We start from the raw sequence: 25,401 nt of genomic DNA on the forward strand, positions 1-25,401 counted from the left end.
GACTTACAAGGCATTTTGTTTGGACTTTGGAATTGTTTGAAAACCTTGAAAAAATGATGGATTTTGGCCAAGATTAGGAATTTCGCTCCTGACCCTTGCTGAGGGTCCAAAGCGAAATTCATTATAAACTTCATTTGCCACCTTGTTTGAGCTTGAAACCTTGTTCCTGGCCTTGAAAATGATCTTACCTCACCCTGTGAAGTGGTTTGAAACTAAGAGATTGAGCAGTTTAGCCTAGATTGTGAATTTCGCTCCTGACCCTTGCTGAGGGTCCAAAGCGAAAATCTTATTGGAGCTTATTTTTCACTAATTTTGGCTAAATTGTGATGTGCAGGGTACCTTGGAGGGAAGCTTGGACATTCTTATTGCCTTTGAAAGGTTGGAAAGCATTAAAGATGATGAATTTTGGGCAACAAAGGTAAAATCGCTCCTGACCCTTGGTGAGGGTCCAGGGTGAAATTTTGAGTAGCTCTCATCTTGCAATGAAAAAAGTCAAGTTTTGGACACAGATGAAACGAGGATATCTCCCTTTACCCTCCGGAGAAGTTTTAACTTAAAAGAATAAAGGATTTTGCCTAAAACCAAAATTTCGCTCCTGACCCTTGCTAAGGGTCCAGGGCGAAAATCTTCGTAGAAGACATTTCTTGCCTTGTTTGGTCAAATTGAGGTGATTTTGAGTTTGAAAAAGGAAGAACCAAGCCTAGAAAAGGAAATTCGCTCCTGACCCTTGCTGAAGGTCCAGGGCGAAAATCCTAAAACCTATCTTTTCCTCCAAAATTTGAGCAAGGCCAAGCTTAGGCATGGGTGTGAAATGACATTTGAATTGCCTTGAAGTTGGGTTGGATGGCTAAAGATGCAAATTTTGATGCCCAAAGGGAAATTCGCTCCTGACCCTTGCTGAGGGTCCAGGGCGAAATATTCAAATCCTCCTATTTTCCTTGCATTTCAAGATTGCATTTTGGTTTTTATGACTTGGATGGGAGAAAGACATGTGTGTTATGCCTTTGAAATAATTTGGAGCTAAAAGAATGAAAGAATTTGCTCAAAAAACTCAAATTGCTCCTGACCCTTGCTGAGGGTCCAGGGCGAAAATCTTGTGGGAGATGTTTTTTGCTTAGTCTTGGTTGAATTGGAATGTCAAAGAGGTTTCAAGGTGAAAAATGAAACATTTTGAGTCTAGATTGCAAAATTCGCTCCTGACCCTTGCTGAGGGTCCAGGGCGAAAAACTTGGAAGGAGGCTTTTCTGGCTTGGTTTGATTGAAATGAAGTCTCAAAGGCATATTGAAAAGAGAAATGAACATGGTCTTGCGTAGTGAAGGAGTTTCAAGTTTGAAAAATGAAGATTTTTAGTCAAAATTGAAAAATCGCTCCTGACCCTTGCTGAGGGTCCAGGGTGAAAAAATCCTAAATGCCCTTTTCTTCCAAAATTCAAGTGAAATCAAACCCAAATTCCAGTAAAAGATGGCATTTGGAGTGCCTTGGTGATATTTTGGATTTGCAAAAATAGGATATTTAAGGCCTAATTTGGAAAATCGCTCCTAACCCTTGCTAAGGGTCCAGGGCAAAATTTTTGTCAATCTTCATTGAGGCCTTGATCAATCATTGATGTTCCTCAAATCCCCCAAAATTGCTAACTTCAAAGCCTTTGGAAAGGATAAATTAAATTCGCATTTATTAAGGCATTGACAATTTAATAAATTAATTTTTAGGCCTTGAAATAAATAAAAAATTTCCCTTGGAGGCATTGAAATTAATTTGAAAATGAAAAAATTAAGTTGGGTGCTCAATATTTGTTATTTGCCTTTATTTGTCAAGTTGGCCTTCTTCTTAGTGGTTTTTTTTAATTTTATTTTAAGGCTTATTTGCTAGGTCGGCCTCATGGTTGATTAGGGTGAGCGCTCTATATAATGGGGGAATATTGCTTTAAGTTTCAAATCATTCATTCATCCTTCTAAGTGCAAAATTGAGGAGCAAATTGGAGAGGCGAATTTCTTGCTAGATTGAAGGATAATTTCCAGATTTTGGAAGGTATTTGAAGGCGAATTTCCTGATTTTAAAGAAGCTAGTGGAAGGTAGAGCTCTTTTGAAGACTAATGGAGGCATAATTCATCCAAGGGAAGACTACAATCTAAACCTTGTCTAGCAAAATCCAATCTTCTTTCATCATTTTCGAAGGTCTTAGAGTTAAGTACTCAAGAGAAGGTATGGAAATCATTTTGATATTCTTTATCAAGGCTTGTTCTAATTTCATAGCAATTTTTGAAAAGAAGTCTAAGACTTGAGAGTTTGATTTTGTTGATTAATTAATTAGGAAATGAAGAATTCTAGATTTATCATGAAATTTCCTAATCAATATCTTGAATTTTCCCTTTGGAGAGTCTTAGTTTCTACATTTTAAGATATAATGCTTAAAGACTAATTTTGGAATTTTTGTGTAGGCATCAAATGGCGGCCCAGAGTCGGAAGATCTACTACTTGGCAGACTCTCATCAAAGAAAATCAAGCCAGATCAAGGACGGTCTCCTCCAAGAAGATTGAGCAAGGATAAGGGCGACATCTTCCAATCCTGCATTCCAAGGCGAGGTACATCATCATTCTACACATCAAAGACAAAATAAGTCAGAGCAAGGGTTTGTTGAAGAAGCAAATAGTTTCAGAAGAGTTAATTAAAGCTAGCTTCTCAGCATCATCAAATTGGATATCTACCAAGTTGCAAGTGTTAGACGAGGTGGCATCCTAGTCATCACTCCTCCAGTCGGATTGGTCCACCTCAGCGTGTCCAGATTCAATGTACCTAACTCATGGGAGGTGGCACAAACTTTGATGTACCTACCCCGGCTATCCATTGATCGAATATTCCAGAGAAGACATGTGTCCAATTAATACAATTATTTCATTGGTCAGCATTAAGTTTGTTGTAACAAACCCTAATTAGGGTTTTCATTGTAGAATCTTGGCCATTGATCTCAGATTCATCTTAGCCATTGAATTGTATTAATGGCACTATATAAGCCCCGACTCTTCATTTGTAAAAAAAATATAGAAAGAAGTAGAGAAGAGGAATAGTTAGCTAATAGTGGATAGTCAGTTGATAGAATAACAATTAGAGTAGAATAGAAAGAGAAGGCAAAGATTGTTGCCAAGATGTTGTTGTAAAAGACTTGTAAAACTTCATTGAAGAAATGGTGAAATTTATGGGTCAATTCAACAATTTGCATGGTCTCTATACTTCTCATATTTGATTTCATGTTATTAGATGAGTGGAAGAAATGTGTTTGATTGATGGTGAAATTCGTATATCCATACTACTAGCAGTTTGTTGATTGCAGACTCGCCTTGTGTAGTCAACTGGAATCAATCAACTTGAGCTTAACTTCAATTGTCGCTTCTTCATTGACATGCATCAGCCTGATGGTGTCTATGCCTGTAGTGATGATTTGAACATCATAAAGCTTTCCTCCAAAGATCGCACCAACCTTGTGGAGATGGTCCTGGGATGTCAAAACAAGACTTAGTTAGAATTTCATCAAAGGTCATTCATTGCTCTTACACTCTTAGTGTCAGAATTAGATCCTTTCCTCGCCCTCATCCTTTTTTACTTTTTTTCAAAAAGTCTAAGCCGGTAAAATCTTGTGATTCCAGCAAATCAGACGTTTAGATCGTCAAGTGTAAGTCCCCTTGTGATTCCAGCAAATCACATCATACCACTGGTGCTTATCCACACGTAGAGATCCTACAACGAAGAACCTTGAAGTCACCCTGATTGATCCTTTTTGCGATATCTTCAGCATTCAGAGGCCTTATTCAAGAGAGGATAAGGTACCATTTGGGTATTTTATTCTGTGTTTGGCTGTGTACAAAATACACGTCAACACAAACTCAGATAGAAAGGGCAAGAAGAAGCAATTCAAGAAGAGAAAAGGTCGTCACAACAAGAACTCTTTCAAGAAGGACCTCTCTCAAATTCAGTGTTACAAATGTGACAAATTTGGGCACTATGTTGCCAAATGTCCAGAAAGAGCTAAACAAGCCACATTTGCCAAAATAGGAAAATCGAAAAGGGAAGAGGACTCCGAGAAGTATGTACTCTATTCAGCACTCACAAATCAAGCATCAAACAAAGTGAACTCCTGGGTGATCGACAGTGGCTCATCCAGACACATCACAGGATTTAGAGAAGTACTAGACTTCATGAGAGAGGAGAATGATGAAGAGGTAACCATCGGAGATGACTCCACACACCCTGTCAAAGGAGTTGGAAACTGCACAATCAAACTAAAGTCAGATGCATCATTACAACTTAGAGGAGTGTTATATGTTCCAAGCATAGTTGAACTACTCGCGACTCGGCTCGACTCGCCAAGCCCCTGAAAAAAAAACTCGGCGAAAACTCGGGAAAAACTCGGAAAAACTCGGCGAAAAACTCGGCAACGTAAAAACACGCTTAATTTTAATAAAAAATGCATTTTTTTTGCAAAATTTAATGAGAAGATGCATCCAATGAGTCAATAAATGATAACACAAAAGAAACAAGCTGATTCTAGATATATTTAAATGCAAAGTGTCTACAAAATCGCATCCTCATGAGAAATGCTGATGGCTGGAAGCAAAATAGTAAATAGTTTTTGTAAAACCAAAAGTAAATACAACTTCCTCTTCCCAGCTCTAGCTAAAACTAATTTCAAACTTTCATCATATTTGAAATTTCATCATTCATACTCATAGTTTCAAACTTTCATCATTCATACTCATAGTTTCAAACTTTCAACTCTAAAATGTATAATACCAGGATTTCTTCAATGCTAATTATGTTGTTATATGGAGCCTAATCAAACTCGGAGGTTAAATTTTCCCTACTTCCATCAACGCAATTTCCCCCTATATTTTTTGACGGGGGTTTGGGGGCAGGGCCCCAAGTTGGGGTCAAGGGGCATCGCCGAAGGATCCTGAAATTTGACTAAGTCTGGAAAATTGAAGAATCCTCCAAAAACTAGATTTTGCATTATAACTCCTGGAGGTCCGAAACCACTCTCAAACATCCTGACAGTATATATGGAATATAACTTAAAGTATAAGTGACTTAAATGTTATATTCCATATATGAATCCTGACGGATAGACCAAAAAACTCGGCAATTACTTGAGGGCATAGTGGGCTCTCAGCGTGGCCCTTCCAAGTGAGTTTCCCCCTTCTCAGCCCAAAACCATATAGAAAAACAAATAATGCATGTATTTTTGGCTGTTTTCTGCTGTTATGCTAACCTAGGCGAGTTTTTCTTTAAAACTCGCCGAGTTTTTGACAAAAACTCGCCAAAAACTCGGCGAGTTTCTGGCAAAAACTCGGCGAGTTTTCCTGGCGAGTAGAAGTCATTACTACTCGCCAGGTCCAAAAACTCGGCGAGCTTTTGTCACTCGCCGAGTTTTCGGCGAGTGTGCCATCTATGGTTCCAGGTATTAAGAGGAATCTTGTCTCAATATCAGCACTGGAGGACAATGGATACAGAGTGACCTTCATGGACAACAAAGTGTTGGCTTGGCCAAAGAACTCATCATCTATCAAGAAAGCTAATACAATTGGTCAAAGACAAGGCTACTTATATGAGCTATGCACAGAGCCCAACTTAGCCCTAATTCATGAAACTACAAATGCCAATGAAATCTGACATAGAAGACTAGGCCACCTAAATTTTAGAGCTTTATCATCAATGGGAGACCTTGTCACAGGTCTACCTAAGCTAAAGCAATATCATTCAGGGGCATGCACAGGATGTGCCCTAGGTAAAAATACTAAGGGTGCTTTTCAGAGTAGTACTAGGAAAACAAGTAAAATTTTAGAGTTAGTTCATTCTGATGTATGTGGACCTATGTCTGTAAATTCATTGGGGGGATTTTTGTATTATGTAATATTTGTTGATGACTACTCTAGGAAAACCTGGATCTACTTTCTGAAATGTAAAGAATCAAAAGAGATCCTTAATAGGTTTAAAGAATTCAAATCATTAACAGAGAACTACTCAGGAAACAAAATTAAAACCCTAAGAACTGATAATGGGGGGAATACACATCAGAATTATTTAAAGAGTTTTGTAAAAATTCAAGGATTAAGAGGGAGTTAACAATACCTTACAACCCTCAACAAAATGGGATAGCAAAAAGCAAAAATAGGACAATCGTTGAAGCTGCCAAAGCTATGATTCTTGATCAGAATCTAAATATCAATCTTTGGGCAGAAGCAACTAGCACTGCAGTATATATTCAAAATAGATGTCCTCACTCTCATCTTGAAGACAAGACCCCTGAGGAAGTCTTTACTAAATCGAAACCAGATATAAGCCACCTTTGGATTTTTGGATGCCCTGTCTATATTCATGTACCTAAGGAGAAAAGATTAAAATTAGAGCCCTTTGGAAAAAGGGGAATCTTTGTAGGGTATAGTGAAACCTCCAAAGCCTACAGGATATATATACCTGGTCAAAAGAATATTGAACTAAGTAGGGATGTGATCTTTGAAGAAAAATTAGCCTTCAAAAGAGCCCAAAGCTCTCTAGATCCTGAAGTCTATATTTTCAACCCTAGCTTAGATAGAGATCCTACTCCTGAGCTTTAGAGGGAGAATCCTGAGGAAACTATGAGTGAAACTCTAAGTCCACCTAGAGAAAACCTCAAGAAAAGACCACTATGGGCCACCAAAACTATAGAAGAAGCTCAGAAATTTGCTGCTCCCTTAGGAACCTTCAGAGAAAGCAAAAGGCCTAATAAATTCACTAGTTATGTTGCCCTTATGAATGGCCTCTCTAAAGCTGAAGCAAACGATGTATTAGATGCACTTGAACATCAAGTATGGAAGGATGCCATGTCTGAAGAGTATCAATCCATTATGAAAAACGATGTTTGGGAGATTGTTCCTAGGCCAACCAAGAAATTTGTGGTTTCATCTAAATGGTTGTTCAAAATCAAACATGCTGCAGACAGCAGTATTGAAAAACCCAAGGCCAGATTTGTAGCCAGAGGCTTCTCACAAAGGGAGGGAATAGATTATGAAGAAACCTTTGCACCTGTTGCCAGGTATACATCAGTAAGAGCTGTATTAACCATTGCAGCAGCAAAGGGATGGAAGGTACACCAAATGGACGTTAAGACAACTTTTCTAAATGGTGAGATCTCAGAAGAAGTCTACCTAGAGCAACCTGAAGGTTTTGAAATTCATGATGCAGAGTGTGTAGACTCAAGAAAGCTCTCTATGGGCTCAGACAGGCTCCCAGGGCCTGGTATGAAAGAATAGACACCTATCTCTCAGGATTAGGTTTCTCCAAAAATGATGCAGATCCTAATCTCTACTACAAAAGAAATAAAGGTTATATGCTAATATTGATTTTATATGTTGATGACTTATTAATCACAGGAAATGATCATCTTATAGATCAATGCAAGAATGATCTATCCAAAGAATTTGATATGAAGGACTTAGGACTCCTTCATTACTTCCTAGGATTGGAAGTATGGCAGAATTCTGATGACATTATACTAAACCAAGGAAAGTACACCTTGGATATTTTGAAGAGATTCGGAATGCTAAATTGTAGACCCATGACGTCTCCTATGGAAACCAACTTACATAAACTTAAAGAAGCAACAACAGAGTCACAACCCACTGATTCTACTCAATACAGACAAATGATTGGGTCCCTGATGTACCTAGTAAATACAAGACCAGATATCTGTTATGCAGTTAATGCTCTAAGTCAGTTTATGTGTGAACCGAAGGAGATACACCTGGTTGCAGTGAAACACATTATAAGGTACCTACAAGGTACTCTAAACCTTGCTCTCAAATAAGAGAAGGTTGATATAGACCTACATGGATTTATAGATTCAGATTGGGCTGGAAGTGTGACAGACAGGAAAAGCACTTTAGGGTGTTGCTTCAGTCTAGGTTTAGCTGTGATATCTTGGATCAATAGGAAGCAGTCTTATGTAGCTCAAAGTTCCACCGAGGCAGAATACATTGCAGCTTCTATGGCTGCCCGAGAGGCAGTATGGCTTAGGAAGTTGCTTGTGGGGTTGTTTGGAGAACCTATGAAACCCACTGTTATACACTATGACAACTAGAGCTGCATAAAACTTTCAGTAAACCCAGTGTTTCATGACAGATCCAAGCATATTGAGATTCCATACCACTATGTGCGAGATATGGTAGATAGGAATGCAATCCAACTGGAATATGTTTGTATAGGAGATCAAACTACAGACGTTCTGACCAAACCCCTTTCCAAAGTGAAGGTTGATCACTTCAGAAAAGGCTTAGGTATGATAGAAAGGTAATTTGCTTTGTAATCTACATTTGCATACCTATAAGATGTTTAATGTATAAACCTCTTGGTCATGTTAGGACAATTTTTGGATTCTATCCCCTGGGTTCACATCTAAGAGGTGACGATCTCTCAAGATAGTGAACACTTGTATGGGGACATTATAAGGTGACGATCTTATAATGTCCAACCCAGTTATCATGTTGGATCTCTGGTATGTCATGGATGTGCCATGATCGTGTTGTGATAAAACATTTGTATAAAGTGTTAGTGCACATATCACAACTAGGATAAGGTGAGAAATTAATCTTTCTCATATGATTATCCTTAAGTATTGTGTGTGTAGGAAATACTGCTATCACATGCTTAGGTGATATCCTGTCAATCAGAAGATTGATGTGATGAACTTCAGTATCACGTGTTTAGGTGATACTTCATACCAAATGATTAGGTGGTATGAATTCCCATGAATGTCTAAAATGATTACAATCAATTGAATTGTGATGCTTGAATATATTGTCTACATTCATCTTACCTAGCTAAGAGGGAGTGTTAATGCATGATAGCTTCAGTAAGATAAATGATTGAATGAGAGATAAATGAAGTCTCTCATTCAATCATTTATCATATCGATAACTATGATGAAAACCTTCAAGCAATTAATTCATCTTTGATAGCCATTCTACATTTGCATATAAACAACCTATTGATAATCATGCTATGTATTTTGCTCATGTTTATCGATCTAATAAATCTTGTATTTAGATGTGTATCGATTAACATAAATAATGATAACTAAATGATTAATGAAAACACCGATTAATATATATCAGGTCGGGTTGCATATATTATATCGGGTTACATCTAATATATCGGGATGCATATATGATATATCGGGTGGCAATATAAAGGTCACCGATAGTTATCGGTGTGTTAGTCTACATTGATAGTTTTTGGTTGTCAAGGCTAACACACTGATAACTATCGGCTGTTAGCATTAAGCAAACACCGATAGACATCGGTTATGATACTACTCCCACACCGATTGGCATTTACGTTGAACATGCATTTGTTAGTATAAACAAAAAGGCACGATCAAGTAATGTCTTGATCGGTCATGACTGATCAAGGCATTGCTTGACCGTGCCCCATTTGTTATATACTTATATTGAGTAGCATTCGTGAGATAAGACATAGAAAATATTAAATGCTCCTCTCATCTGCCACAAACAAGAAGATAGTTAGATATATACAATAAGGCAATAATAAATACAACAAAATTAGATAATAGAATATAACTTGCATATTGAACATCATTTACAAAGTCGAGCGTTCTTCTTGAAGAACCAGTTGTTCTCCGTCATGATGGATGAACGCATGTCCTTACAGGAGCATCTCACGAAGATTAAGGACATTCGAGATCAGCTCGAAGCTATTGTTCGGAAAATGGAGGAAGAGGATATGGTAGTCATAACCCTCAAAAGTCTACCAAAATCCTACGAGCACTTCATAGAGACTCTCAACATTACGTCTATGAAAGTTGATCTGAAATTTTTAGAGTTGTGCACCAAACTTTTGCAGCAGGATCGTTGGAAACAACAGTTTCGTAGCGGTGCCACTTCATCCTCTTCTGAGCAAGCATTTACAACGAAATCCTTTCACAAGGATAAAGGCAAATCTCAGTCATCTCAATTCTCTCAACAGAAGGGCTCTAGTCAGTCACAGGAAGGATCGAAAAAGAAGAAGGTTCAATGCAATTATTGTCACAAATATGGCCATCTGATTAAGGATTGTCGCAATTGGATAGCAGCGGAAGCAGGGAGGGTCACAACCTAAAGCCAATGTCACTAAGCACACAGAGCAAAAAGAGTCTGCCTTTTACGCCTTCATGGCTAAAAGACCTGCAGACCATGTGAAATCTTCTGCTTGGTATATTGATTCTGGTGCTTCTCGGCATTTCACTCATTGGCGTGAGTGGTTTACAAAATTCTATCCCTATACTGATTCAGTTATTTTTGGAGGAGGTGAGAAGTATACAGTTGTCGACAAGGGCAACGTTCAAATACAATCTAGTGGGAGGAATATCATATTCCTCAATGTGTACTACGTTCTTGGCATGGAACTAAACCTTCTCTCTGTGAGTCGAATTATGTGGCATTCTCCTCAACTTGATGTCATCTTCAGTGAACATAAGTGTTCTATTGTTGATCGTGCGACACGAACTACAGTTGTTGTTGCTATTGAGGATCATAGTCTTTATAGACTTGTGGATACAGGTGATTCTCTTGAGCATGCCTTCGCAGCAAAATCCTCCTCTATCTCCCGTCTATGGCATCAGCGATATGGTCCCTTGAACATTCATTATCTTGATCAGCTTGTTCGAGAAGATTTAGTACATGGCCTACCTGAAATTCAAACTCAGAATCAGGGAGTTTGTGAAGCTTGTCAGGCTGGGAAGAAGCATAGGACACCGTTCAAGGATGGTGACTCATGGTGAGCCTCTAAGGTACTGTAGTTGGTCCACATTGATGTATGTGGTCCAATGAATACTACTTTTGTTATTGGGTGCAGGTATGTCTTACTTTTTGTTGATGATTACAATCGTAAGATGTGGGTGTAGTTTCTTAGACAGAAATCAAATGTGTTTCCTGTATTTCAGAAATTTAAGGCCTTGGTAGAAAAAGAGTCTGGTTGTTCTATTATTACTCTTAGGTCTGATAACGGGGGGGATTTTTGTTCTACTGCTTTCTCCACTTTCTGTGCTACACATGGCATGAAACGTCAGTTAACCACACCATACACCCCTCAGCAGAACGACGTTGTAGAATGTCGTAACTGCACCATTACAGAAATGGCTAGGTGTATGTTGGAACACAGAAATGAACCTAAGAAGTATTGGGCAGAAGCAGTGTATACTGCAGTCTATCTCCTTAATAGGTCTCCCACTCATGTTGTTAAAGGGAAGACTCCCGAGGAAGCCTGGACTGGTCCCAAACCCAAGATCAGTCATTTAAAAGTTTTTGGCTCTCTTGCATATGTTTGGATTCTGGATGCCAAGCACTCTAAGTTGGATTCCAAGAGTCAGAAGCTCATGTTTACAGGATACAGTGACAACCATAAGGCCTACTGGTTGATTGATGTAGACATTGATCGTCTCATCTTCAGTTGCGATGTTCTCTTTGATGAAGATCGAGGACCATTTCAGCTTTCCTCGTCTGAGCAGAATTCTTAGGATTCACCTTTGAAGGCTTCTGATTTAGGTATTAGTCTTCCATTTCGTTCCCCTGATGGGAGGGATGATGCAAAATCTAAATTTGGTGATGCACTACCTGAATTTCCTCCAGATGATGCTAATCTTCCTCTTGTTGCCTATCCTCTTCCTCCTCCATTTCCAATTATTCCTCCTCCATCTGATGTTGCCACATCTACTCTTCGGCCTAAGTGGTGAGCTAAGACCATCAATGATCTTCGTCCTGATGAGCTCATTGAGGGTAGATCTCCCAGAAATAAGGCCAAGCAACAAAATACAGTTAACTTTGCTCTCATGGCCAACATTCACAACATTTATGAGCCTCAGACTTATACCGAAGCAAAAGGGATTCCAGAGTGGAATCAATGGATGCAAAATACCAAAGCCTTTTGAAGAACAACACCAAGGTTCTTTGTGATCTTCCTCCAGGGAAGAAACCCATTAGCTGCAAATGGGTCTATAAGGTCAAGTATCATGCAGATGGTACCTTAGATAAATACAAGGCCAGATTAGTTGCTCGAGGATTCACACAGCTAGAGAGCATTGATTATGAGGAGACATTTGCTCCTACTGCTAAGATGAGTACCATTCATCTTCTTCTTGCTATTGCAACTCAGTTTGGATGGAAAGTCCATCAGATGGATGTTAAGAGTGCCTTCCTCAACGATGAGTTGCGGGAAGAAGTTTACATGACGCAACCTCTTGGTTTCAAGGTTGCTGGCAAAGAACATCAAGTATATAGACTCGTTAAAGCACTCTATGAACTTAAATAGGCACCTCGAGCGTGGTATATTAAGATTGATCAATACTTGGTTGCTCATGGTTTTCACCGTTGCCCTTTTGACAGTAATTTGTATATCAAACACTCTGGTGATGATATTCTCTTTCTTGTTGTCTATGTGGATGACTTAATCATTACTGACAATTCAGCACATTTAATTGCAGAAATCAAACAAGATTTGTGCCAAGATTTTGGTATGACAGATTTGGGGCTTCTCCATTATTGTTTGGATGTTGAGGTTTGGCAGACTAATGGTAGCATTTTTATTTCTCAATCTAAGTATGCCAGGAACTTGCTTGACAGGTTTCGAATGTAGGATTGCAAACCTGCTTCCACACCTACGGAGACTGGCTTTAAGTTGTCAACCAAGTCTGATTCTCCTATAGATGAACCACAATTCAAACAACTAGTCGGCAGTCTCATCTATCTTACTGCTACTAGACCTGATCTCAGTTTTGCAGTAAGCTACATTTCACGCTTCATGACAGCCCCCAAGGTTGATCATTGGGTAGCAGCGAAGCGTGTGCTGCATTATGTGAAAGGCACCTCTGATTATGGACTTCTTTAAACTAGGAGTCATGATCCTAGACTCAGTGGGTTCACAAATTCAGATTGGACAGGTTCAGTTGATGACAGGAAGTCAACCTCTAGATATGTGTTCAGTTTGGGATCCGGTGCAGTCACTTGGACTAGTAAGAAGCAGCAGGCAGTGGCTCTCTCCTCGACAGAAGCAAAATATCGGGGAGCATTTAAGGCAGCTTGTGAGGCAGTTTGGCTTCGTCGGATGCTTGCAGATATGCAAATATCTCAAACAGGTCCGACTCCCTTGTTCTCTGGCAATCAGGGAGTTCTCAAACTTGCCAAGAATCCAGTCTTCCATGAAAGAGCCAAACATGTAGAGCTTCATTGTCATTACATTCGACAGTTGGTTGAAGACGAATCCATTCAATTGTTGTATGTTGCTACAGCAGAGCAGCCAATAGATATTCTCACCAAGCCCCTCAATCCAGATAAGTTTGTAAAGCAGTTGATAGATTGAGCATTAAGGGAGGGTATTAGAATAATACTTTATTATTTAATGCTCAATTATGTAATATTATGTAAATATTTCTAACAAGGTCTTTCTGATCTTATTCGCAGTTTCATTTTAGAAACTTGCTTTTATGTACATTGTGTAAATCTTTATACTGAGGGTATTTGCTCATCTGTTAATATAACAATCATTTTTTACCAATTACGATCCCGTAATATCTATCAGTGGATTTAATTAAATCTCAAAATGGGATCAAATTTGGGTAGGAAATATTGTGTAAAAAATGGGGGTTCAACATAGTAATAATACAAACATACTTTAGGTGTCATAGTAAACCAAATATAAGCTCGATGATTTGAAACCCTCTATTGTAAAAAGATGCCTAGTCGAGATGGTTGGATCAATGTGAAGGCCAAAAGAGCAAAGTTTTCATGAATCTAAGCCAAATTGAAAAATCCACCTAAAATTTTTTATTAATGAAAATTCACAAAGATCATTTTACCTCAAAACAACAACTGTCTGTCTATCAGTGGATTTAATTAAAATGAGATCAAAATTAGATAAGAAGTATTGTGGAAACATAGGAAGTTCTACATAATAACATTGCAAATGTTCCTTCATGAAACAGGAAACATAGGAAGTTCTACATAATAACATTGCAAATGTTCCTTCGTGAAACAGGGCTGAGAATACAAAGATGCTTGCTATTTTGGAGGAAGCTGCTAAAGATGTCAGCCTTATGAAAAATGGCTATGAGGGCCATATTAAGATGCTGGAGGACACAATTCAGAAGGTGCATCAGAAGTTGGAAACAATTGTGAAGGTTAGCCAGACAACTATTCAGAATAGTGTCGAAGGGCTCCATGTTCTTAACAAAGAAGGTAAAAAATATGAGTACTGAGGATCTGAAAGGGAAGCCGGTAGTTGTTGTTGATGCTCGCAAGGTTTTGATTAAAGGTAATAAGAATTATTCTGAGAAGCTGAGAAGCAGGGTTGGAGTGCTCACCCTTCAAGAAGACCGTGGAAGATCAGAAAATGGTGTTTCAGGAGGTGGTCAACTTGCATGATTGCATGATGCAAAGATATTGAAGTAGCTAAGATCCTTAAGGATTCACAATAGTCTTGTCTGTAGCCTGTTTTCTATTTTGTTTTCTGTTGGTTTGTTGATGGTTTGGCTGTTGGTTGGTTGTGCTTATCTTTTAGGCAGCATTTTGATGTAAACAGTTTCAGGGTCCCTTCAAAACTTAATTTACCTTTAATAAAAAACGTTCCAAATGTACTTTAGGTGTCATGATATACCAAATATAAGCCCAATGTTTTCTGTTGGTTTGTTGATGCTTGGCTGTCGGTTGGTTGTGCTTATCTTTTAGGCAGCATTTTGATGTAAAGGGTTTGAGGTTCCCTTCAAAACTTAATTTACCTTTATTCAAAAACATTGCAAATGTACTTTAGGTGTCATGATATACCATATATAAGCCCAATGATTTGAAAGCCTTTATTGTAACAAATGCCTAGCCAAGATGGTTGGATCAATGTAAATGTCAAAAGAGTAATATTGTCATGAATCCTGAATCAAAAATCCACCTAAAAATGTTGTTGATGAAAATTAATTTTACAAATCAACCCAAGACATTAGCCAACCAGACTTGAATCTAAAACAAAGGATAATTATTACTGTTTTAGGGCTAAGGGACAGATTTATATGGGATTCTCTAGAGCCTTTGTGTGTAGTATGGTCAAGAATTACAATCTTCCATTGGTATTCCTTTTTATCAGCCCACAATATCTTGCATGAGCTGCATTTTCTTTAGGCTGCTGACCTGTAGATCTGCAACACCCGCAATAACATGCTTTATCTTCTTTCTGAGTTTTATGTATACACTCTTCTTTGATCACATACAACTCTCTCTTGATGCTTGAGACTACTATTCTAAGTTTGCACACTCCTATATTTCCCACACAACACTTCTCCTTACATAGTCTCCTTACATAGTCACCTATCGATTGCATCACAGGCACAAGAAAAATATTTTCTTTGATACCATAATAAATTTGGGAATGCAATGAGAAAACTTCATTAATCATCAGCAAAAATTCTATACAAAGAAATAGGTGTTTAAACCAAAATCCCTTCCAAACAAATACTGGCAACAGAATATCCGTTTCTATTGGTTTTGATTAAGGGAAAATCAGATTTTGAAAGGACCCCAAAACCCTAAGAACAAAGAGATGCCAACAAGAAATACACAGCCAACCCACAACTCAACAACAACAAAAACCAAACCAAAAAAGACATACCTCTAACACAGCAGCCCTGAAACAAAGAACGACAGAAAATTAACACTGATTTTTCAGTGCTTCGGCAACTTCAATTTCCATCTGGTCCAATCTCTGAGACAGGTTCTTCAAATCTTGCAATTCGATCTTGGCTTGCTCCCTGGTCTTTTTGAGATTTCCCCTGGTCCAAGTAGAAGGTCCATTGTCATCACTAACTTGCTTACCCTTATCAGCCTTGTAAAGATCAATAGCAATATTGTCCCCAGATCTCGAGGCTTGCATTTTCTACCATTGATCCACAAGGGTTTTAATCCCTTCAGCACTATTGTCGATTGTTCTATAGCTCATATTCACCAGGTTTGTGAGGTTGTCGTCAATCCTTTTTATTTTTGCTTCCAAAACCGCTAAACAGCCTTCATAATCTGTTTTAGGTGAGCTACATCTTTAGCTACATTCTCAAGAAGAGATAACATTCTTTTCTTTTCTTCTTTTATAATCTGATTAGCATCTCTAGTCCCAAAGTTAACGGACCACCACCTTTTTCAAAAGCATCCATTTTACTTTTCAGGGACCGAATGCTGATATTTACCTGGTTCATTTCGAGGAAAACCCACCTAGAAATCCAAAACTGGTCAACAACAACATCTCTGGCAATGCCCAAAAGGTTTGGAGGATTCTCCTGTTTGCCACCAAGGAAAGGAGAATCTTTCTACCAATCCCTTGGGAAGGGAGGGCGATTGGTTTTGTCATCATCAGCCCACTTAGAAGAGGGAGGAGAAGGAGCCACTCCCATGGAGCCTTCACCCATACCCACATCATTCTTTGTTCAAAGATTTTGGTTCTCAGTTGACTCTTCATCCACCAAATCTTCTCCCTCCATACTAGGAGAAGGCTGCCCCACCTTTTTCATTCCTCACGGGAAAATTTTCTTTTTTATGCTCTAAGGATACACTATCTTTTGTTTCCCAGTCTTCATCCAAGGATTCCTCATCCTCATCCCCTATCTTTGTGTCCATATCATCCTCAAACCTCGTGTTTTCCATCTGCATAAGGGATTTTACATGGCCTTTCCCCTTAGAAGATGACGAGAGGGCTTTAAAACATTCAAGAATTAGAAGGATCAAACCCTCATGGAGAACACGGTTCCTTTCATGTTTCTTATGTTCTTTAAGACTAGCTTCCAAGGAGGACAAAAGGTAGAAAGGAAAAGAGACCTTTTGTTTATGTCAAAAATGGTTAAACAATGAAGAATGGTAACCATAAGCATTAATGAACCGCCCCTCAAGAGTAAAGTATTGAACCAAGGTCTTAACCAAACCCACCCAAAGAGGTTTTAAGGATTTTACTTCGTATCCGCCCTTCACTTTGTTAACCAGCTTCTTCTCGTGCTTGCCCTTGAGAAAAATATTCACTGTTATCTTTGACGATTTTTTGTGCTTGAATATCTTTCTACCTTCTTGGATAACCCTGTAATCTTCACAATAAGCTCCTTTGAAATATCCATGCTCTTGCTACCATTAGTTAGCTTATAATACTTCCATCCTTTACAAAACATTTCAATCGCCTTCTATTAGTGGCCATGGAGATGCTCCAAATGAGTAACCCCACCTGATGCAGAGAGTCTTGGAGCTTTTCCTATTCACCTTCTTGGTTTCTTGGCTTACTCAACCCTCTAACTCCTCAAGCCCATCCAATGGCACTTGATTGGGGTTTTGCTGTCTAGACCTCCAAGGTCTAATCCATTTTGGCTTGCCTATGGCACTTGATTGGGGTTTTACTGTCTAGACCTCCAAGGTCTGATCCATTTTGGCTTGCCTCCAAGGTATAGCCACTGATCTTAGACAATCAACTCCTCCTATTGAGGTTGCCACCTAAATCTCTACACACCACTCCGAGGGCTCCAACAACTCCTGCAAGGATCACAACACACCAACTCCTACAATGGGATCAATATGCATTTAGATAGTGCCTTCGAAGTATTTTAGGGGTTTTAGCACCTTTGGTCCCATCGCCAAGCATTTCCAACCTCACTTTGAATCTACCGGTTACAAATAGGCCTAATTCAATTAGCCCTCCTATACCAGTTTTTAGGGCTTAGTTTACAAACTTCCCACACAAGGCCACAAACAAATTGCAAATTCGAGTACCCTTTTCAAAGTTGCATACAATACTGAAGAATTGCATCTAGGTTTTCCATACAACTGTGGGAATCAAAACTGCCATATTTTCAAGGGTTTAGGCCTACCCGGGTGACTGGGAAAGATGTCTTTGGAAAGCTTCACCAGTCAAATCACCTACTCAAATCAATTGAGGATTCTTGAAGGGTGTTCATAGGGATTTCAAACCATGGGTTCATTACCCTGCAACCAATCCACACGTGCTCAGAATTGGCACATCTTCTACTGTCCTAACTCACTAACTCCTAGCAGTGAGCCTAGGGTTTCATTGTAGCTCCTCCACCAAGGCCTGCAAAACAACAAAACCTACTCTAAACTTATGTACAAACCCTAACCTAGCATTCCACTTGATTTCAACAAGTGCCATCAATGGATGCTTAGGTTAAAGCAAAAGAGAAGAAGGGATGTGTTGAAAACTTGAGAGGGACTGAAGATCACTCAAACCATGGTCTATCACAAAGAGATCCCACCATTTGCCATTATTGATATAGTTCGCCACCTTGTCTCCAAAATGAACCAAACAAAGCTCTGTAAAAGACTATAAAGCCTAGACATCAGAAAGAGGGGACCCATCAATCCACCAATCATCCCAAAAACGAATGACTACCATCATCCAAAGTCCACCTAATACCCTTTGAAACAACATGTTTAGCCTTGATCATGTTAATCCACAACACCAATCCTGTTCGGTGAGAAGGGGACTCTAATAAATGTCCCAAACTTGGCAAAGAGGGGGCATATTTACTCCGCATAATCTTGCTCCATTCCAAATCAATAGAGAATAGTCTCCATAACTGCTTAGCTAACAAGGCTAGACTGAACTCCTTAATTCTTTTAATCCCTAAACCACCAAAGTTTTTGGGCTTACAGACTTGATCCCAAGCAACTAAATGAATGTGTTTCTTTTCTTTCGTACCGAACCAAAGAAATCGTTTTTGAATATTTTCAATCTTTTCCAAAAAATTTGTAAGGATCTTGGAAAGACTCATAGCATGGACTGGGAGATTTTGGAGAGAGGAATTGATCAATTGAGGTTTGTCAGCTTCACTAAGAAGCACCCCTTTCCATCTAGCAAGTTCAGCATTAAACCTATCAATCAGACCATTCCAAAAGGAATTAGGAACCACATTCTCAAATAGGGCGAGACCAAGATAAGTAGCCAAAAGATCCTCCATTTTACAACTCAAAATATCCACAATTTTTCTTTTTCTAGGAAGCAAAGTATTGAAAAAGAATAGTGAGCTCTTTTCAAAGCTAACTTTCTGGCCCGAAACAGCTTCATATCTAACCAAAATACATTTCAAGGATCTCACTTCTTTGATCGAAGGATCTCCCAAAATCTGAGTATCATCAACAAATTGTTGATGAGAACAGACCAAGTTAGAGGAAGAGGGAGACAAACCTCTCAACAAACCATCAGCCACCGAGTTCCAGATGAATCTACTCAAAGCTTCAACCATAATGGATCCCCCTCTCTAATACCCTTGGAACTCTTGAATAAACTAGAGGGGGAGCCATTAATGATCACTGAAAAGGTAGGCAAAGAGACAAATTGCCAAACAAACTCCAAGACCTTAGCACCAAAACCAAAAGCCTTAAGAAGTTTAAGGAGAAAACCAAAAAGATAGGAAGAAAAAAAAATTACATATCATTCTAATAGTATTCCACCTCTCCAGAATTAGGAGTTCTATCCTCGAATAGGAGATTGGAAAAGAAATTTATAGCTGCATCCCTAATATCCTCCTCTGAATCCAAAACAACACCATCATTTCTAATTAAAGGAATCGGGTTAGAGGCCCAATGCTTAAGGGTGGATAAATGGAAAAATCTAGTATTCTTATCCCCACATTGCAACCATAAGCCTCTCGACCTTTGTTTTCACAATTCCACCTCGGAAATGAGATTATGAAGTCGAGCAAGAAGGGAATTCTCCTGGGCCTAGTTAAGATCACTATAGCCATCATTCTGAATAGCATCTTGAACAATCTTTAAATCCCTTAGAATTACCTCTTTCTTTCATAAAATATGAACAAAAGAGGTTTTATCCCAATGTTTCACCTTAACCTTAACCAAACTCAGCTTCTTAGCTACTCCATACATAATCATACCATCAATCTTGGCATTCCACCATTCCCTTATTTTGTTAAAAAGATCAAGATGATTTAACCAAAAAATTTCGAAACGAAAAGGAAAACTTCTTTTTCTTCCCAAAAGGTCCACTAAAAGGGAAATGGGAAAAAGATCAAAGCCAATTCTACAGAGCATTGATAAAAAGCAGGAATACAAAAAGAGCCAATCAAGAGATATCAACACCTAATCAAGCTTAACCTGAATAAAATCAGGACCAACCCTCCTATTAGACTAGGTGAATGAAGCCCCCTATAGCTCAAGGTCCAAAGGGCATTGTAATTTATAAAGTCCATTAAATGCAATCTGCTATCAAGTGGAATTTGAGAACCTCCCAATTTCTCACTATCTTTCAAGGGAGTATTTAAGTCTCCCATAACCAACCACTAAGCAGAGCGAATAGACCCTCTAAAGACCAAAGAAACGGGGCTCGGACTCGGCAAGGCCAACTCGGACTCGGAGTCAGACTCAAGTTCAGACTCGGTTGGACTTGCGAAAGTGAAAAACTCAAGAAATTTAGAGATTTTTAAAGATTTAAAACTTGTTTCATGCACCCTTTATTGAATACACCTTAAAGACATAATAACATCATCAAACTCGGTTCATTTGATTACATACACAAGTATACATCAATCACATAAGCATAAACGCAAATTGTAGCTGAAGGAAATAACAAACATAGATATATAAATATTGTCAAATGTATACAATATTACAAAACTCATGGAATAAAAAATCCATGTCATCATATGATCATCATCAAATGTTCCACACAAATATCAAAGGTAAATACAACTACAAGCCTATGGCTCAGAGGAGCGTGCACCCTCTCGCCCCGACCCCCTACGAAGGTGTTTAAGGTAGGTCCTGGATGATTCGGCAGCCATAGCCGCTCCCCGTGACACCATGCCATGCTCACCAACATCAGGAAGATCTGTGTCACTATCAACATCTGCCTCTGAATCTTTTGTATTTGCTCGTGCTCTTCGCTCCTCTGTCATGGCTACAACCTCAACCTCTATATCTACCTGGTCAATCCAATCAGTGTCATCATCACTAAAGATAGCTGCGGGATCTATCTCAGTGGTCCACTCTGCATCAGGATCAACCTCATCAAGAATGATAGGAGAGATGTCAACTAATGCATTCTTTCTCATTCTCAGGCAGAGGTTGTATTGAACAAAGACGAGATCATTCGTCTTCTCCATAGATAATCTATTGCACATACTCCAATTGCGCTCACAACTAGATGTGCTGCATGGTTGGCTCAAGATGCGAATGGACAACTTCTGAATATTTGGTGTCAATGGGCCAAAAAAGCTCCACCAATTATCTGAGTTTGAAATGAGAAAAATAAATAAAATCAGTCTCACTCATGAACTCATTTAACAATATGCAAGAAAACTAAAATTAAGCCTTAGAATTTATTTTTACCTAGCATCATAGTTGTCCTACTGTCTTTGGCGATAGGACAAGAGAAGGTCTCCCCTTATGCATTTGAGAACAACTGTAGCTCTCGAATAAGCTCTATTTGAGTAGTACCAGTAGGTGCCATCTTCTCCATGATCTAGTATAGTCCATTAAGGACCTCCACATCAGCCTTGAAAGAAGGGATAAAATGGAATGCCGGATTCAGATAATAGGTTGTTGCATGAATGGGCCTATGAAGCTAATGATGCCATCTCCTATCAATGATCTCCCAAATGGGACCATACTTGCTCTCATCTCCTCCATACACGGATTTGATGCCCTCCTTCGCCCTATCCATGCCCTCATATATGTAGCCCATTGTGGGCTTTTCTCCATCTACAACTCGAAACAAAACCACCAAGGGCTTAACATACTGCAAAATTGAAAATATTGTGTAATTTAGAAAAATGAGCAAATAAGAGAATATATATCATAAGTTATAAAACAAATAGTTAAATTGTAGAATTTATAAAAAATTTACCTTCACTATCTCATCACAAGGGACCCAAAAGTCTCGCTCATCAAAAATGCAGTTTGCCATATCTTTCCCTGTAGGGGTGGCAGCATAGGATGAGGAAGACCACTCCTCACCGACAATCATATGTCTCAAGGCTGACTTAGAGCGAAACATGGACTGCAATGTGATGAAGTTTGTGGCAAATCTTGTGATTCCTGGACGAGCTAACTCCTTCTGCTCTGTGTATTGTCTCATAAGAGCCAACACCCATGAATGATTATATACAAATTTGCACACATTTCTTGCTCTTTCTACACATCTCTTGACCCATCGGAGTTTTCCAATATCCTCCAACATGAGGTCAATGCAATGGGCACCACATGGAGTCCAAACTATAGATGGGTGCCTCTCCATCAATAGTCTACCTGCAACAACATAATTTGTTGCATTGTAATTAATGAAGTTACAAAATAGTAATTAATTTACAAACAAAATTAGTTTGTAATCAAAAGTTTACCCTCAGCAACATAATTTGTTGCATTGTCGGTCACCACCTATACCATGTTCTCCTCACCCACCTCACCAATCACCTCCTCTATCTGCTCACCTAGGTAGGTGGCATTCTTGCAATGGGCGGAGGCATTGATGGACTTGATGATAACGGTGCCCCTTGAAATAAAAAAATAAAGCAAGATCAATGATCATTCAATAAACCATTAAATAAAAAATAAAAAATTAAAGACTAAATGAAACTAAAATTAATCAATCACCTACGGAAGAAACAAGAAAATTAAGGAGAGTTCTATTTCTCCTATCCGTCCAACAATCAGTCATGATGGTGCAACCTTTAGTGCTCCATATCTGGCATTGTTCACCTAATTCCTTCTTCACATCATTCACCAATTGAGTCAAAATGGGTCCCCTCAAATCAGACTTAGAACGGGCTTTGAACCCTGCCCCGCATATGGTAAGGGCATCAACCATTTCTTGCCAATAAGGAGACCTGTCACAAATAAATTTAATGAGATAAGTTAAGTATGTACTATGTACTATGTAGTATGTACGAGAAAAAATAAAACGAAGAATCAAAGTATAAAAATTAAAACAATCAAACATAAAACATTCACCTGGCTGTAAAGAATGGAACACTCTCGTAGACCCAAAACCTGCCAACTGCCATTTTAGCAGCATCATGGACCTCCTTGTTCCAACCCATGTTCTCAAGCGACTGTTGGGACCCAGGAGTAGTGCGAGGCACAAAGAAGGTATCCAGCCTAGATTTATGAATCCTAGGTCCAATGCTAACACTCCCACTACAACTACTAGTGCTAGGAACATGAGAAGTGGCAATGGCACTACCACTTATAGAAGTAGAAGTGGAAGCACCTGCTCCAGCAGTAGCAAACTGAGTGGGATGATATGGAGGTAAGAAAGAAGGATCTCCAACACAACCTAACTATGTCCCTCTTCCTAAAGTTACCTCTCTCCCAATGGCCGCTCGATCCTCCTTTTGTTTCTTTTTCCTTTCAATTTCCTCAAGCATTACATAACAATCACGTACGACCTCAGGGAGTGCTTTTAGGCATGGTTTGGCATCATGTCCACCCACACTAGAAATATGGTATTTCAGTCTATATATACCTCCATGGAATATCGTTTTGCAAAATGTACATTTTGTTTGCCCCTTTCCTTGCCCTGGAAAATCCTCATAATATTTGCAAGCAGGGTCCTTTCTAACGGGGGGTCTAGAAGCTGAAGTAGACATTGTAGGATAGTTTTGCGAAACTTGAAGTTGAGGCAAATAATAAAGTGAAGTTTGCTGCAATAAAGCATCACAAATAAAAAATGAAATTAATACATACATTCAAAAAAACTAAGGTAGGGTTTGTAAATTTTTTTAAAAATAAAATTGTAACTTTTTAACAAAAAAAAATTACAAACCCTACATAGTACAACTACATACTACATACTACAGAGTAACATACAAACATACAAAAGATTTTGGAAGAAAATGTAAAACTTTCAAAATAAATGAATAGAAAATGGAATTTTTGCATACAAGAAACAAAAAAATCTTCAAAAAAACAATCTTACCTTTTACAACAAGCTTGAAATGAGCTGCAAACTCTTTCTATCCAACTCTTGATGTACCAAATCCAAACACAATGCAGCCCAATGTGATAAATGAAATGAAGTTCACTTTTAGGGTTGAATGAAATGAAGTTCACTTTTAGGGTTGGAGGACAAATAACATAAAAAAAGAAATTAAAAAAACTTTTAAAAAAGCATTTTTTGGGGCCTTGCCGCCAGCTAAGTCGTAGGCACGAGACTCGTCAAGTTTGGCGAGTTTATGCCAAACTCGCCAACTCGGCGAGTTCGCCCCCTAGACGCGGAGGAGTCTGAGTCCAAACTCGCCAAACTCGGGGGGCATAAATCGGACTCGAACTTGCCGAGTTTGGCGAGTCTAGGGCGATTTTCCGATCTCTGACTGACAAGGAAGCACATAATCTGCTTATGGCTTGCCTAACATTTGGGGCATAGATATTAGAGGTAATCCATGAAGCACCTTCCCTCAAGTGAGTAAAAGAAGTAGAAACATAATTTGCATCAGAGAACAGAGGAGATCCCTGCACAAACCTAGGATTGCAAAATGTGGCAATCCCACTTGAAGCTCCATCGGAGTAAGAGCAATGGAGCCCACAATCCTTGAAAAAGGAATTTTTCAACATAACTAACTTATATGATGCATTTTAGTTTTTTGAATAAAGATAATGTCCAACTTATGATCTCTTATTAGGTTGGATAAGAGCTCATGCTTATGAGGGTGATTTTAATATTCCAAGAAATAATCTTCATAGTTTCCTCTAGAATGTTCTTTTCAAGCACATCTCCATAAGAGTCTTCTGGAAACCTTCTGCAATAACCTGCTTGCTTTCCTTTTCCCTACTCTAAATGAGAGAGGACCTACCTTTCCTTCTAGATTCCCCACAATCAACTTTTAATCTATTTCTAGTCATCATTCCCTAGGAAGAATAGGGGGAGGAGGGCCTTCTTCGATTCTTAGATTTAACCATGATAAAAGGTGTACCATTAAGGTCCTCATTGCTCGAACCATCAACCATTGAAACATCAGAATCAATCCCCAAAACACCCTTCCCAAAATCAAGGAGGGAGGATCCCTCCTGACCACCATCAACACTCAAGTCGTTGCCCTGGGACATATAAACATTCCAACCTAAAATTTTGGGCAAAGGAAGCTCCTCCTTCCAAAGCTACTTAGTAGAAGAGACTTCGTTGAAAGAATTCTTCAAACGACCACCAAGGCCATCCATTACACCAACCCAAGGGGACCGAACGGGGGAGGTAACCTTCCCCTGATCCAACAATAAAATCTCCAAATCCGAATGCACAATCAGAGGCACAATCTCTTTAAGACCTGACCCTTGAGCTAACTCCACCAGACCACTAGAACAATCAGTTTGCCTATCACAAGCACAAACCCTATCCTTCAAACTACCAG

The 25,401-nt window shown here is 38.9% G+C and overlaps 1 protein-coding gene and 1 long non-coding RNA gene across 4 annotated transcripts in view; both read right to left on the minus strand.

The window, feature by feature from the left end:
• Positions 1-25,401, minus strand: part of LOC131057704 (uncharacterized) — a 197,224-nt gene that overhangs the window by 17,414 nt on the left and 154,409 nt on the right. The gene's annotated exons all lie outside the window — the stretch shown is intronic.
• Positions 21,912-22,878, minus strand: LOC131057705 (uncharacterized). Its single transcript, XR_009109028.1, has 3 exons — positions 22,656-22,878; positions 22,399-22,550; positions 21,912-22,306 (listed from the first exon to the last, which is right to left on the minus strand). It is a non-coding gene; the product is annotated as an uncharacterized LOC131057705 (long non-coding RNA).

The sequence above is a fragment of the Cryptomeria japonica genome, chromosome 10 (genome assembly GCF_030272615.1).
Source record: "Cryptomeria japonica chromosome 10, Sugi_1.0, whole genome shotgun sequence".
Taxonomy (NCBI): domain Eukaryota; kingdom Viridiplantae; phylum Streptophyta; class Pinopsida; order Cupressales; family Cupressaceae; genus Cryptomeria; species Cryptomeria japonica.